Source organism: Dermacentor andersoni, chromosome 2 (assembly GCF_023375885.2).
Source record: "Dermacentor andersoni chromosome 2, qqDerAnde1_hic_scaffold, whole genome shotgun sequence".
In the NCBI taxonomy this organism is placed as follows: domain Eukaryota; kingdom Metazoa; phylum Arthropoda; class Arachnida; order Ixodida; family Ixodidae; genus Dermacentor; species Dermacentor andersoni.
In genome coordinates, this window is record NC_092815.1 from 60283495 (window position 1) to 60298937 (window position 15443).

Sequence of the window (15443 nt, forward strand, 5' to 3'; positions counted from 1 at the left end):
ACACATTTGGAGGCCACTTTACGGGAACTTCTACCGTTTCTCTCTTTTTTTTATTATTTAATTGCATAAACAGTGCGTAAGTCAATAAATTACTAACTTTCCGCAAACGGACTATTCATGCGTATTCAGCAACCTCGTAAGAACAGATCATTTTAATTGTGATAGCATTAATACGTTGCTCTATACGCCGTTGGTACGTGAATCTGTGGCCTTATGTGTGTTCAAGGCTCCAAGAGTGAAAAAAAAAATTGAAAAGGTAACAATAGCCTTTGCACCCTGGGATTCTCAAGAATGTACACATAGCACTGCACCCGAGCGTTTTTGCATTCCGATCCCGTCGAAGTTCAGCGGCCGTGGGTCGGGAATCGAATCCTCGACCTTGCGCTCAGCAGCTCAGCGCCATATCCACTGAGCCCCTACGAAACTTCCTGCGATTCATGCGGATGTGAGAAAGCTATAGGGCACCTTCGTTGCCACTTTGCCTTACTTTGACGGCGAACGATGTGCGCCGCGTGCCACTTTTAGGCACTTCGAGGACAGACTGTTGTCGGAAGGAAAATATTCGGGCACCTTTGCGCCGAAGTACTCATGCATGCACAGGAGCAGACTGAAGTATTGAGGGAGCTAGCAGATCCGTTCTGAAAGCGCAGAGTACACCATCCAGCTTTTGTGAGGAAGGAAGCCAAATCCTGCAAGGAAGCGCGCTTCTTGAATGCAACAGGACTGTCTGACCGCATGTGACTATACGCCCGTGAACATTCCTCTTCCGGTGCGCAGCGAAAAACATTTTTTTTGCTTATCTTTCCCTCGTAATTTCCCCTTCTTACAATGCAGAATAGCCAGAATAGCTAATGCCAGAGTTGGCGCTCTACTTGTTACGAACAACATCCAAAATTAAGCGAGAGACTGCAACAGAAAAAGCAGTGAAACTAGCAGCGTAGCATTGTTCAACTGAAATAAGAAATTCTTATGGGAATGTGTGAAATAGTGCTGATTCGACTGCCCAACTGCTGCATTTACAGCAGTATTTTCACTAGTGTTGAATTTTGTCAGAGTATCGCATCGAGCAGATGTTAGTTGGAAACTTTAGCTCAGTTCTTCTGTGTTGAATAGGTATCAGGCTCAAAAAACCGTCTAATAAGCACACGCTGAACAAATTTGACAAATATGATTTTTTTTAGTTCCGTGATTGAATTACTTCTGAAAGTCCCTTGCGTAAATTCTCAAAGCTTTGGAAATTAAGACCGTACAAAAATTATCAAATTTTAAATGCCAGTAAAATATCACATATCAGAACTCTAACGTTGCAAAAAAAGCACATATAGCAATTCTGTAAACTCGGCCTTTTGCAGAGTTTATCCCCTTATTTTGCGGGGAGGGGGGGGGGGGGGCAGAAAAATTGGAAATGCATTTAAAGAAAAATTGATGCATCAAATCTAAAGATTTTCAGGCCCCCATAAGAACGTACTACGTGCATTCCAATCACATGAGTGTTGACAAAATAAGAATATTTCAACCTATCATACGTATTTCAACATGAAGAACTTAACCTAAAACTTTCTGCCATGCCCAGGGCCTTCCGGAGGACCTTGCGGTCTCCCTTTATTTTAGTAACTCTTGTCTCCCTCTATTTCTCTCTCTCTCTCTCTTCTGTTTAGCTTAAAATGAAGCTTTATCTCAAGGGCCAGCTTTGTATCGCTGTAAAGAAGGCTGCATAGACAAAAACACAATGGAAATCATGAGTGGTGGTGGCCGCCTAATATTAAGGCCGCTATACACCTGTGATGTGGGAACAGTGGCCGATCGTGTCTTTAAGCACGGTCTACATCTCCCGTGTACCCACAGCTTACCACATTTGGCAAACTTTTGTTTGGAAGGCAGGCAAGGCCTGTAGCAGCCTGCAAGTGCAGAGCTGTCACTTTCGTTTAAACCACAAAGTCACTCAGCATCTCGATGCAGAATCGTTGGCATGAATAAGTTTCTGTCACTCGAGACCACCGGGCCGCATGCTCCTCTGTAAGCTTTCCTTGCGCATACATCGGGATCTTGCATCTGTATTCCCCAGTGTTGTATTTGTGATGTGGCGCGAATGAAGGAGTTCGTTCTTGTCTGCCTCGGGACCTTTCTTTTCTATGAACTTCGACACTTACGATGTAACATAATTTCTTGTTTGTTTCTGTTAGTTCCACTTGGAGTATTCTTGTACATAATTATCATATCAAGACAATTCGGTGCCTCCCAGTGGCACCAACCTCTCGTTTTAAAGACGGCTGATATACACGGCGACAACAAAGCCAAACACAGTCGGTCCACCTTAGGCGGATCATAAACAATGACATGTAGTATAAGTGAAAATGATTTTCACAACTTCGCGGAAATATCTGATTTATTGCCCAAGCATTTCGGCCGGTGGGCCGACCTTCGTCAGGGGATACTGGCATATGACCGCTGACGAAGGTCGGTCCACTGAGTGAAGCTGTTGGACAGTAAAGCAGAGATTACCTCGAATTTGTCAAAACCATTTTCATTCAGTGATTCTCCGGCAGGCTGAACAACCTCCACTACATATATATATATATATATATATATATATATTATTACAAGCCATTTTTTTTTATTTCGTTCTTCCAGGACTCACAGAAATGTTATTTTATAATGTATTTTTAACATTTGTGACTTGTGTTACATCTATCATAGCTTGCAGTGTTACCTGCCCCAGCTGAGCGGCTACGGAGTCGTGCTGCTGAGCTCGAGGTCATGGTTTTAGTTGCGGCCGCTGTGGCCGCATTTAGATGGGAGAGAAATGGAAAAAGACGCTCGTTTACGTAGAACTAGGTGCATGATTAAGTACCCGAGGTGGTAAAAAATATTCCGGAGCCCCTCACTACAGTGTGGCTTATAATCAGATTGTAGAATCTTTCTTTTTTACATATTACTCTTAAAAGGAGTAGCAGGCGTCGTGTACTAGTTGGAACATCGCCTATTTATTCGCGTCAACAAAAATAATAATGATAATAATAAACAATTGCTCGGGAGCTGCGCCTCTCTTTTGAAACCAGGATCAGCTGGTAAGAAAGACGTGTGAAAACTCAGCAAGGAAAAAATAGCGGAAGGGGGGAGCGGGGTGAAATTTCGCCCAAAGCGCAATGTGGTGACAGCGACAGTGACACGGAGCAAAACTGCGATGGCTTTGCACACTTGTACTCCTGGCTTGTATTGACTCGGCGTCATGTCCTCGCTCGGGTGTGCCTTCGACGCCGTTGGCATTGTGCGTCGACATCTGGCGCGCCCACTGCCGTATCTGGCCGCCTCCGGCATTGAGCAGCAACCCGCATAAAGTTGAACGCGTCAATGCTCTTAGCCGCGTCCTAATCGTCCTTCCGTCCTTGTCCTACGATGTCATTCATTTCACCCCGACTTTAAGTGAGAAGGAAAAATAAGCGTACGCTGATAGTTAGGTAATTTGTTTTCTTTCTGGCCGCGCCTGCACCTTCCAGTACGGAATTGGCGCCACTCGTTCTGTTACTGTTTGCAGTTGCGACTATTGGTCTGTAGAGCTTCCAGTTCTCAAGGGAGCTTGGAAAAAGTGAACCGCTATTTGCTAAAATATTCCTAAAATACCGCTTTCTCTGCCGCCTTGTTGACGACACGCTATGATAACAGGTTGAAGGACCGTAACTTAACGGCAGCCTAGAGCGACAGCGATGACATACCCTGTCTCAAGCACACTGCCACAAGCGATGGGGCACGCTTGAGTGCGGCGTCTAAATGCATCCATGGCTGCATTGAATCCATGCGTGGAATGTATGCACTTGACGGTTGACAATCCTTTCGAGTAAGCGATTTGGGGTGATTGGAGTCACAAAGACGGCAGATACGCAATGTTTATGCTTTGCGTAGTTTACCTGTTTTCAACTCCACACGAAGTTGCTTTTCTGGTAGTGTAAAACAAAATCACCGGTGCTACACCTACGATTTACTTTTGCAGGCACTGAGAACATCTCTCCTCGGCCCATGTGCCTCCCGACAATGCAGATGGCTTTTTCCTTTCTTTTCTTTTGTTTTCTTTGTCACTTTGTGGTAACGCATCTTCCCGCTGAAGAGGCCGCAGGGTGACCACGAGGCACGCGAGAAATTCGTTCTCCGAAATGACGCTGAACGAAACGAGCAAAAGTCGCTTAGCTTCGGACGTCACTCCTGTCCCCGCGTCACGCGTCCGTTTTGTACGTGTCACTGCGAACTTCCCTGCGAACACCTTGCATCCGTTTTTATGTTTTCTATATGTGCCTATTGCTCTTTTCCTCGTCTCTCTCATATGCCTTTAGGGGCTCGCGGCTGCAATCTCAGGCCAAGAAGCCTTGCCCGGCGCCAGTCAACTCCGCGTGACAAGTGACGAGCTGCCCTTATCCGTAGTTATTGCCTGCCTTCCTGCTTTCGGAAGTTGTCACAGTTATTCTTCTTTTATTTTTGGTAAGGAACGTCTGCAGCCCCCGAGAAAACTACCGTTCCTTCCCTTTGTGTGCAACACGTAAAAGTCTATAGTGGTTGCCAGGTTACCCTTACGTCAGCCGAAGTCACGCGATCAAACGCAGCTGTCACAACGTATTCCTTGATCGATGATTAGGTAGCATATTTAATAGCGTTAAAAGAATACTTCATTTATAAAACTTTGTGCTTTTTCTGGGTACTGCTGTATAGTCAACCTGCTGTATTCCTGACTGAGCCTTTGTCCGTCTTTCTTAGTCACGTTTACGTCATGACGATGCTCGAGGTTGCAGTGTAATGGCTCGTTCTTACCCATGTATGCAAGTTTATATATAAGTAAGCGAGAGGTATCAGACTGAAATTAAGATTTATTTATTGTAGGTAAATCAAGCCGACAATCAGGAAGAACCAAAGACAAACGCTGTCATTGTCCCTTCTTGTTTGCTGCACTGATTTACAATCTAAGCACATATAACCAATACGCCGCCTTATTTAAAATTAGCATCGTGTTATCACTGTAGGAAACTCTAGTATTCAATAATTCTTTGACTGTCCGTGCTTATCAGACGGCACTGCTTTCTTTTTCTTTAGAGCAGCTTAATGTTTACAGCTAATTTACGCCTGGTAACCTCCTATTGCATGCATACTCTACTCAAAGCATATGTGTTGTTCTTGTATGTGTTCAAACCGTGAAACATTTTACGCTGACTCCTACTTCTGTAGGTATACGGAACATACCGACTACTTTCGTTTCTGTTCTTTCCGTTTTCACATTTTCATTTACGTATTTGTGTTCTCCGCTATTAAAATTTAATGTTTTGAATAGATGGCTTCAATTCTTCATTTTTTTCCCGTCGTACCATCTTATAACAAGGGACGCAATGACGCATCGATTCCGCCAAGATAGAGCAAAAGCAAGGAGAGGAAAGGCAGCGAGGTCAACCAGACGAGCGTAAGGTTTCCTACCCTGCACTGAGGGTAAGATAAAGGGGGAATAGAAAGATGAAAGGAAGAATAGGGTGGGAGTATGGGGGGAGGGGGAAGTGCACGTGGGAAGATGCACAGGAGGCTACTGTAAGCGGTGTCTCAGACCAGTGCCCTTCAAGTAAAGCACGAGTGCGCGTATCGCCTTCTGCGCCAGTGATGTATGTGGCCACGGTCCGAATATCTGCGGCTCATAGAAACGGTCTCGAGTCCAGTCTATTCAAAACTTTCTGGAAAAAGAGCCGTCGGACGCCGTAGCGAGTACAGATACAAAAATATTTCGTGGCACAACACTGTCTGTGTCACAAGGACAGCTAGAACAGTTAAAAAATTTCGTGAATGCCTTCACCTAGAAGAAACCTGTCTGGAACTCAACAAGAACAAGAGAAAACGATAGAGAATAGATGCGAATACTGCGAATTGCCTGTCCGACAACGTGAAAAGCAAAAGAAACGAGGAATTTAACTAGCCTTATTTAAAAGAAAAAGAAAAAAAAGAAACCTGGAATGAGAAGAGAAACATGTGCACTCGCATGCGGTGGACGGCCTTTTCTGCATACGCCCTACGTGGGTGTTCTTCTTCTCCGCTTATAACGATCCCTTCCCGCCAGGTAAACCGGACAAGCCAAGCGAGCAAGCAAGCGATGGGGCGCGCGCGCGCTTCCAATAACCCCGTCGCACGAGCTGCCTGGCCGCGAGGCAGCGACCGCCGGCGCTGACACCCGGGGTCGGAAGTCGCAGTGCCACATGCTCGTGACAGGCCGCTGTCAGCGCACGTTTCCCGCCGCAGCCGCGCCAATAGTTGCCGCGCTGATCGCGCCGCACGTCTTTCCTGTGCGAGCGTATACAGTTCGTATACGCGTCGAAGCTCTCTCGTGTCTCTTTTTCTCGCTTACTTTTCGACAGTTTTTTTCGTCGAATTCACTTTGGCAAACCTGTCTTGTCGGGCGGAGAAGAACGCAATTTTAGGCTGCGACCTTACGGCCTGTATGTGAAACATTTGGAACCTGTTAGGCAGAGGAATGTTTCTAAATAGAAGTTGTTTACTCTGACAGTAGATAGCGCGACGCGTAGTTATTACTTCAAGCTGGTCTCAAGGGTAACAGTGCGAACAGAGTGCCTGGCACAAAGTATAGTACAATAGACAAATGTCGCCCGCTAACAAAAAACACACAAAGAAAGTACGTTTCCCTGTCACGCACGCAAGAGGCAACAAGAAGACTTTCCTTTTCTTGTTCTTTTCATTTACTGGAGATTCTTTTTCACAGACAACAGTGACAACTGGAATTGCTCCCCACAGAAGTGTGCGAATACCGCAATTACGCCTAATAGCACATCTACGTTACACTGTACACCGCTATGGTAGTCTCTAGATGGGATCCGCGTAATACGGAGCCGATGTACTTGATATTTCGATTATTAGAAGTCTTGCTCGGTATATATAGTTAGGGTTTAGATACCGAGCACCCCCGGAAGAAGCAAAATTCAACCTGATAATGGGAAACCAACGCGAGTACGCGCGATTGCAGCAGATCTCCGGACACCCCGCGGCAGTGTCGGCAGCGTAACAAAGCGCCGAACTTTAATCAGCGACCGTCAGTGTTTTTAGACAAAACAAGCGCCACCGCGGGAACCCGTCGATATGGCTGCACCCCAGACTCGCGTCCGGGTTGGACCCACGCCTTGTCTCTATATATTTTCCGCGGCCGCGGCCAAGACAAACACCGTCTGCTCCAGCAGCAGGCCGTGCAGCGAAGGTCAGCGTACAGCAGACGTTGTCCCCGCTGCCGCCCCGCCGCCATTTGTTGCCCTTTGGCGACTGCGCACTTGTGCGGAGAACGGCGGCGTGTTATTGTATACTACTTCAGGCGCCGCGCGCCCAGTCCTACCACCGCGGATCGGTCCGCGGCAAATTGAGTCCTGGCGCGACGACCACGGGCCCCCCTGCCTATCGAGCGGCCATCACCGCGCAGCGACTCTCATCGCCTCGGGGTTCCGGTCAGCAAAGAGTCCGAGAGGTGAAGCGGGAACAGAAAGCGTAGGCGTAGGCAGATCGTTGCGTGTGCATATTTCGTTACGTGTTTGTAGCAGTGTTTTGTCTCTGTCTCTTCCGTAAATAATAGCGCTGCACGCGCCAGACGCGGTTCGGCGCGCGCTCTTTGTGTCCGATGTGGTACATGCGAAGAAGACACCATAGAAGAAAGCACAGGCGACGCCTCGGGCATTCCACAGAATTCGCGATGACGTGAAGGCGTGTATAGAGAAAATCCTCCAAGTGCGATTGAAAGGTTGAATGCATTTCCTGCCTTGTCGCACGCGCGATTAATTGATGAACCGGACGTGGCCGCTATGTGAGGGCAAAAGTGAGCATGAAAAGCAAGGACCGCACGTACTTTCATTTCATCGGGATAAACCGGGGCAAGTTTACTGCTTCCTCGTTTTTAAAGCTCGAAGGTCCGTGAGTATGTCCACTACTGTACCTATTTTGTCAGATGAATTGAAGCATTTGCTTTTTCATCGACCTTTCTCGACGCAAGTGTGCACGAGGAAACTGTTAATAAAACGACTTAGAGGGGCAGTAAATAACTCTGATAGCATTTCAAGTAACGTCAGGCTACTAAGCGTCTTTCCTCAGCCGTCTGCTTCAACGAGCCTGTGTAGACATCCTCGGACGATTGACGTCGACGTTCACCGACGCTAGCTTAACCTGTTGCTCTGTTAAGAAGCTTCTCTTCAACTTGAACTGCTTGTTTCTTTACCATTTGCCCCAGATCGTACAAAATGTTAGTGAACACGCACTACGGTGCGATTATATCGATGCGATGGCTCCTCCATTTTGTAGAGTGTCTGGCAGTGCAGGTTTAACTTTCGATAAATTGCGCTTTTAACAACACTCGGAACCTCCTGTCTGCGCTAACCCAGTGGGAAAGCCGACTCTAAAAATTTGATCTACCGGTGTGGGCTCCGATTTGAACTGCGGTGTTCAACTTGGACGACCTGTAAATACTCGCTGAGAAAGAAGTGTAATTCATGAGAGTAGATAAAAGGGCTTTTTTTCTGTGGCATAAGGAATGCCGGACGAACAGTCGTACAAGATGATGTCGCAGTGCTCATTGACGTCACATCTGCATGTTTACGCTGTGTTTCATCCGCAGTAGCTGTTTGTTGTCTACTCCCGCGTGGCCCAAATAATTCTAAAGTTACAGTTTTATTGAGATAAGCATGCGCATTTCGGCATCTACTGCCTGGCTGCACTGCAGAACAGCTCGTTTGTCACTCCACTGCCCCGTACATAGATGCTGAAATCGACAACAGCGTTCATCATGTAGTGAGGTCACCACGCACAGGGGCGCAAGGTGTGCACTCTTGTCAGCGAATGCATGTAATCAATATCCTGATGGTGCAGACTGTCCGAGCACAGGTCTCAGAATCAAGGGGATCCATTTTCGATGCAGTCTTTGATGTTGTACGTCAGTTACTGATCTCATTTCTTATAGGCGATTGCAGGACTGTGATCGCCTTCAACTAAAATTCTCACAATGATCCCTCCCGCAGAAGCGCCCACAGTTGGATACAGCCTATATATACTGAATACCTGCGACAGGGACGCATGTCTCATGTTACGACATCCCTCCGTGAACAGTAAAAATAAAAATTGTCCGTCACAAAGCTACCTCGGCAAATTGCCTTGTGGCACAAGGCCCCGAATGACTCGAGCGATTGAGCATCAATAACTGCTGAATTATGCACGTAAAAACAGGAATGCGCTGAAGCTTACTTCTGCAAGCTTCCACTGTTCAACCGCTTCAATTTTCGACTGTTGTGGACACCACAGTTCAGTGCGTGTGTTGTGGTCATTGTTGGGTTGTTGCAAACAGAACAGCATGCCAATCGTAATGACCGTCACAATACGTTCATTATTATAAGTCTCATCGAGTGCAATAACGACTCAAACAATATTGCATTGATCCGATCATGGGGTCTACAGTGCATTTCGATTCAATACGTAGCATCGAGGTCATGTCGTATGGAATATTTTACTACTGAAGTGGATAGTCGGCAATACAAACGGTCTGTGACAGGCCGTCATTTATCCTGATCGTGCAATATGGAATAGTCGGCACGTGCTCAGATTATTTGGAGTTATTCCGGCAAAGACACGCGGGCAGGTGACATTACACGGCGTTATAATAGCAGTGCGGAAGAGGTCCGCGTCGAACGCTAAACAAATATTGAAGGAAAGAAAATTGGCTGTGCTGCAGTATTTTCCTCATTATGTTTCTCTCTAAGCCCTAATCGTTTGTCATCAAGTTATCTTGGAAGTCTCTGCCATCATTACAATTATTTAAACATATTGGAAACTGCGTTCAAGACAAAGATTAATTTGGATATGCATAAAGCTTTCTCAAATAAACGACAGTTAAGTTTGTGATTGCGGAGTTTCATGAAGGGAAACCACGAGTACGAAGGCTGTTCACCTCTTTGTTTTCTGCAAGCCACGCTATACAAGAAAGGAGAAACTGGGACGAGACAACCTGGCAGAAAGCACGTCCAGTTTTGCATCGGCAGAGCAGCGGCACCGCGGCTGAACTCGCTGACGCGTCTCGAGATGGCAGGCGCGCGAAGTCAGCACTTTTTTGCTTCCTCTTTAATAAGCCACGCTTATCGCGCAGCTACGGTAGCAGCGGCCCTCCTGCAAGCTGTCTTCATTGTTACGGCACCGTTAACGCCTGGCGTGCGACGCCTTGTGCCCCCTTGAAACCGATGCAGCAACGGAAGCCAGCGGTTTCTCCGAGGCAGTGCGCTATGCGCAGGAACCGTACGGGCTCCCAGCCCAGGAGCCGACGCCACCCCGCCAACCCTTCATCGCAGCACAGGTGTTTTGTCCCCAGCCCAAGGTTCACCACCTCGACGCGCACGCGAGAGGGCAGCTTAATTAAAAACTCGTTCCCTGCCCTGACCCTGCCATGCGTTGCGACCCGACCAGCTAGCGCGCCTCGGTTGGTTATAGTGTGCGACGAGCTAAACTGGGGCTACCGTGGCGGCAACTCCTGGGGCCACTAACCTTCCCCTCTTTTGTTGCTTTTCTTTACTTTCCCTTTTCTTTTCTTCTTCTTCTTTTTTTTCTTCAGCTTCGTACGTGGCACGCTTCGACGTAACGCCTCGATGGCCGCCAGTCTGTGGTCGGCGAGAAGAAGTGCGCGATTCGCAGTAATGACTCGCGGCGGTAATAATTGTGACTCGGCGGAGCGCGGAAACGTGCGCGGCCAAGACGCGGTCGGTTGCTTCGTTCCCGACTCTGGAAAAGACGTCGTGCTTGAGCGAACGTCCGTTGCGGAAGCGCTGTCTTTCGCGAGCCGCGGTTCTGGCAGCGCCGCAGTGACATGGTTTGACGGCCGGTCTCTCCGACTTCTTCGGATCGCGCGACTGAGCTCGTTCCTACCCAGCGGGTACGGTAATCCGTGAGAAATGATCGTGCCCGAAGAGGTAGTTCGATTCCTGGCAGTTGTGCTGCCGTACTCCGAAGCTTCGCGCACGGCGCAGGAGTGCGCGCGATAGGGAAGCCTCCTTAAGTATAGAACGCAGAACGCATTAGCCATATCACGTGGAGTCCTGACGGGGGGCCGTAAAGCAATGAAAGTAATATGTTCCCCGAGGAGTCGCATCAGGCTTGACTAGTGTGAAGAGGAGTGCTATACGGTGCGTGGCGGGCATGTCTACATAGCTGCACACAGGCATTGTCATTCAAACCCAGTGTCAATCCCAGCGTGAAAGCTTCCCATTTTACCAGCTCGCCTGCATAGCAACACACCATTTAACTCTTAATAATAGACAAGGTTGACGCCTGGTGACAACAAGTCATAAAGTATAAATTATATAGAATACGGCCAGCTTCGTTTGGCCTGAAACGCCATTCAATAGGTCGCAGGCACGACTTTAACGTATGAATTCTGGAGTTTTACGTGCCAAAAGCCACAATTTCATTTTTAGACACGCCGTAGTGGGGGACTCCGGATTGATGTTGTTTATACGTCCTCTCGACCTTAAGGACTAAGCAGAGCGATGATCTGTGTCAGAAGAGTCCTGCAGTCAGCCTTATTAAGTGCCGCAGCGTCAGACATCCCAGAATACGGCATGCGAAGTTCGGTTTGACCGAGTAAATATCACTAGAGCCATTGTTTATCTACAACCCTCTACAAACATTTCACTTTACACATTGACGCGCCTAGCTCGTAAATACACAAAAGATGTAATATTCTGCGGGAATATCAATTCACACAGTGTCATGTGGGGAAGCGCCTACTGTGACCGTCATGGAAATGACCTAGAAAAGGCAATTCAGAAAAGTGCTCTGTGTTTGTTGAATGACGGCTCAGTGACGTTCCTCCGGGGCTTTAATTACTCCAGTTGCCTGGACCTCACGTTCTGCTCAAACGATATTACATGTGGAGTAAGATGGAGAACAGACATTGAAACCGGGGTAGCGATCATTTTCCTATTCTAATACAGCATTCCAGGCTAAGATTTCCGACTTATCGGCGCTCTGCAAAAATAACGGATTGGCAGACATTTCGATATCCCATTACAAGTCAAGCTGATGCGGTCAGTGATACAGACAGTCCATTATCGCTTATAGAAGAGAAATTAAACCTTTGTTCAAAGTTTGTTAAGATTCCTGAAGGTTACGCTGGTGTGAACTCTGAATACGGAAGGCTCAGAGCTATACGCCGCCGTGCTGAAAGGAAATACCGACGCACAGGCCTCATTGAAGATTACCGAGAATGTCAAAACATGTATGCTCGTATGGATCAGCAGCTGGAGCGCCTATGTACAAAGCACTGGCGGCAATTCTGCACTTCACTTACTCCCCTTACACCTGAATCAAAACTATGGAATATTCTGAGCACTTTTAGTGGGCCAGTGATGCACCAACAACCATTCAGAGCTTTATGTTTAGTCCAGAAATCACCAGAAACGACCGTTGCAAACGAGTTCTGTCAGCTTATTTCACGCCCAAGTGCAGCAGTAATGACACTTAATACAGTAACTCTGTCGAAGAAGCAAAAGCATCGATTGCTATTTCTATCAACAGCCATCATCGTGACCTAGACCAGCCGTTTTCATTAGAAGAATTTAAGGACGCACTTGTAGCGTGCCGCCAGAGGACAGCGGCTGGACCTGATGGGGTCACATATGCTGCACTAAAAAACCTTGGTCCTGTAGCCACAAAAACTTTGTTAAAATTGCTGAGCGAAGCATGGATATAGAAATACCTTCCTTCTTCCTGGAAAACTGCACGAGTGGTTCCGATAGTAAAATTGGGCAAAGCTCCTTTATCGCTAGATTCTTTCCGTCCTGTCAGTCTGACAAGTTGCCTATGTAAACTTATGGAAAAGATGATAGACGCTAGGCTGCAGTGGTCGACAGGATGCACCAACGCACTACCCGAAAATATGGCGGGCAGCCGCAGGCGTTGGTGTACGATGGATGCTTTTTAGATCTTGTTACATAAGTAGATCATGAGAGGGGCTGTGGAAGAATCACAATTGCAGTGTTTCTAGACATAAAATGTGCATTTCACGCAGCCAGCCACACTCAAGTACCGCATGGGTTAATTCATTTGGGCATAGTTGGCCCCACACTGAGATGGATTGCGGATTTCTTAGGATACAGAAAATTTTTTATTGAAATTACTGATGGTAAAAGCACAGAGCATAAAGTGAATCAAGCCGTTCCGCAGGGTAGTGTACTCAGCACATTTCTATTAACTGTGTCATGGCTGAATTACCTCATATCCTGTTTGCTACCTTGAATTATTCACTATATGCAGACGACTTGTGCATATGGGCATCTGACTCGAGTACTCAAGCCGTTAAGCAAAAGCTACAAGCTGGCCTAACACTAATTAATGATTTTATGAAAAGCAGAGGTATGATTATTTCACATGAGAAAACTGCTGTATTTTCTTTTACAAGAAAATGCCTCAAGAGATTTCAGCTCGTGCTAGACGTTCACCGTCTGCAACTTGTGCGAGAACACAAGTTCTTGAGTATTATCATAGACGGAAGGCTATCACGGGCTCCCCAAATAAAAGCATTAGAGGAGACAGTCAACTCCCTAATCAACATTATTCCTCGATTTGCTGGAGTGAGATGAGTTGGTTCAAACTCTTCCTTACTGTGCATTCGCTCGGCAATCATTAGATAAAGAATAGCATACTCTGCTCCTGTGCTACATGGAATATCCTGTAATCTAGAAAAAACAATTCAAAGATTGATGGCCAGAAGCCTTCGCATATGTCTTGGTGTTCAGCGCGCATCTTCCAGTGGTTTGGCAATTGCTGAGTCCCGCTATCAGCTTTTCACGCACTAGAGAGAAACAACTTCATGTAGTCGCCTGCAGAACGACACCATGACTAAATGGCGCCGTGACGCGGGCCCTGACGTCTTCTCAGCGGGTGGTCTCTACTCAACTCCAGCGCGTTTACTCCCGCGGTCGGTCGCCCTGAGGAGCAACGTTCCGTCGGTTTCACGCGGCCTTTGTCTTTCAAGAGCCGCCGTACGTACTATTCTTACTAATCATGCACTAAGATTTACGGAAACTTGTCACTTTTTTCGTTTGGCTACACAACACGCTGATCATCCCCTATGCGAAGACCTTGAGGATAGAACCGCTGCACGCATACATGAAGAAATACGGCGGGGCAAAAACTTACTGCCTGCTTACGAATACTGGCCTACTTTCACAACTCATCCCCCATGTCGACTAGCAATACCAGAAATAGTCACTTCACTTCCTGGAGTAAGTCGCAAATATGACATGCCCGTAGTTGCGATAAGGCAATTAACTTTATCGCATCTTTACACTAAGTACATAGATCACATTCACGTGTATGCCGATGGATCTTGCTGGAAAGAAAGCTCTACATCTGCGTTTTATATACCTGCATACCAAGAGAAAAGAGCTTATAAGCTTGGTCAATTTACAACATTCATAACGGCAGAACTTCAGGCAATACTTTCTGCTTTACGTTACATATGTCAGCAGTCAGAATCACTTCGCTGGGTAATTCTGAGTTACTCACAAGCCTCATTGCTGTGCTTAAATGAAATAAGCTTAAGAAAAGCAAACAGGCTGTTGACCTACGAAATACAGAAGACATACGCCATTGCAAAAGATCTACGACACGACATGACTCTCCAGTGGATTCCAAGCCACTATGAAATAATAGGAAATGTAACAGCTGATCACATGGTACGTGCAGCACATCAACATAAATAATTAGTTTCTCTAGAGGTGAGTTATGCGCGATATCTATTGAACAAACTATGCAGTAGACTATCCAAGGAAACTTGGTTCATAAATGATGCGCAGAACTCTGAATTATACAATACAGATCCTTGTATAGAATCCGATATTCCGTTTTAAATTAGTCGATCTGTTAAAGCAACAGTTCATAGGATTCGACTAGACACTGCCTATACTAAAAGCTTCCTCTATAGGATAAGAAAAACTAACAGTGCTACATGCTCATGTGAAGAGGCTGAAGAAGACATAGAACACCTTCTTCTACACTGTAAAAATCACGATTCTTCCAGCAAGAACCTCTCAAAAAAACCACTGGGCTTCGATCGACGACCACTATACTTAGGAAAAATTTTAGGTCCATTGCCAACAGAAAAAGTTCAAACCATTGCTGCGCGCGCCTTAGCACACTGTTTGGAAGAATCAAAAGCATCACAGGGACACTACGTCATACAATAGTTGTTGCTCGCATTGTTATTATTAACAGACACCCTTAATTACATGTTCATTGTGTCTTCGTGCTCATGTACCATGTGTATTTCTTCTGTGTGAACATCTTGGGTTTTGTGAACATTTATATTGGGTGAACTCGTGTGTTGCGTGTGAACAATTCTTTTTTGTGAGTATTTATACCATGTGAACTTCTCTGATGCGTTAACATTTATTTAT

At 46.4% G+C, this 15443-nt stretch overlaps 2 protein-coding genes across 2 annotated transcripts in view; one reads left to right on the forward strand and one right to left on the reverse strand.

The window, feature by feature from the left end:
* LOC126542231 (zeta-sarcoglycan-like) overlaps positions 1-15443 on the reverse strand; it is a 59540-nt gene that overhangs the window by 27128 nt on the left and 16969 nt on the right. The gene's annotated exons all lie outside the window — the stretch shown is intronic.
* LOC126542591 (uncharacterized) overlaps positions 7279-15443 on the forward strand; it is a 133940-nt gene continuing 125775 nt past the window's right edge. Inside the window, exon 1 of the mRNA XM_055077086.2 lies at positions 7279-7486. The gene's annotated coding sequence lies outside the window, so the exon portion shown is untranslated. The remainder of the gene's footprint in view (positions 7487-15443) is intronic.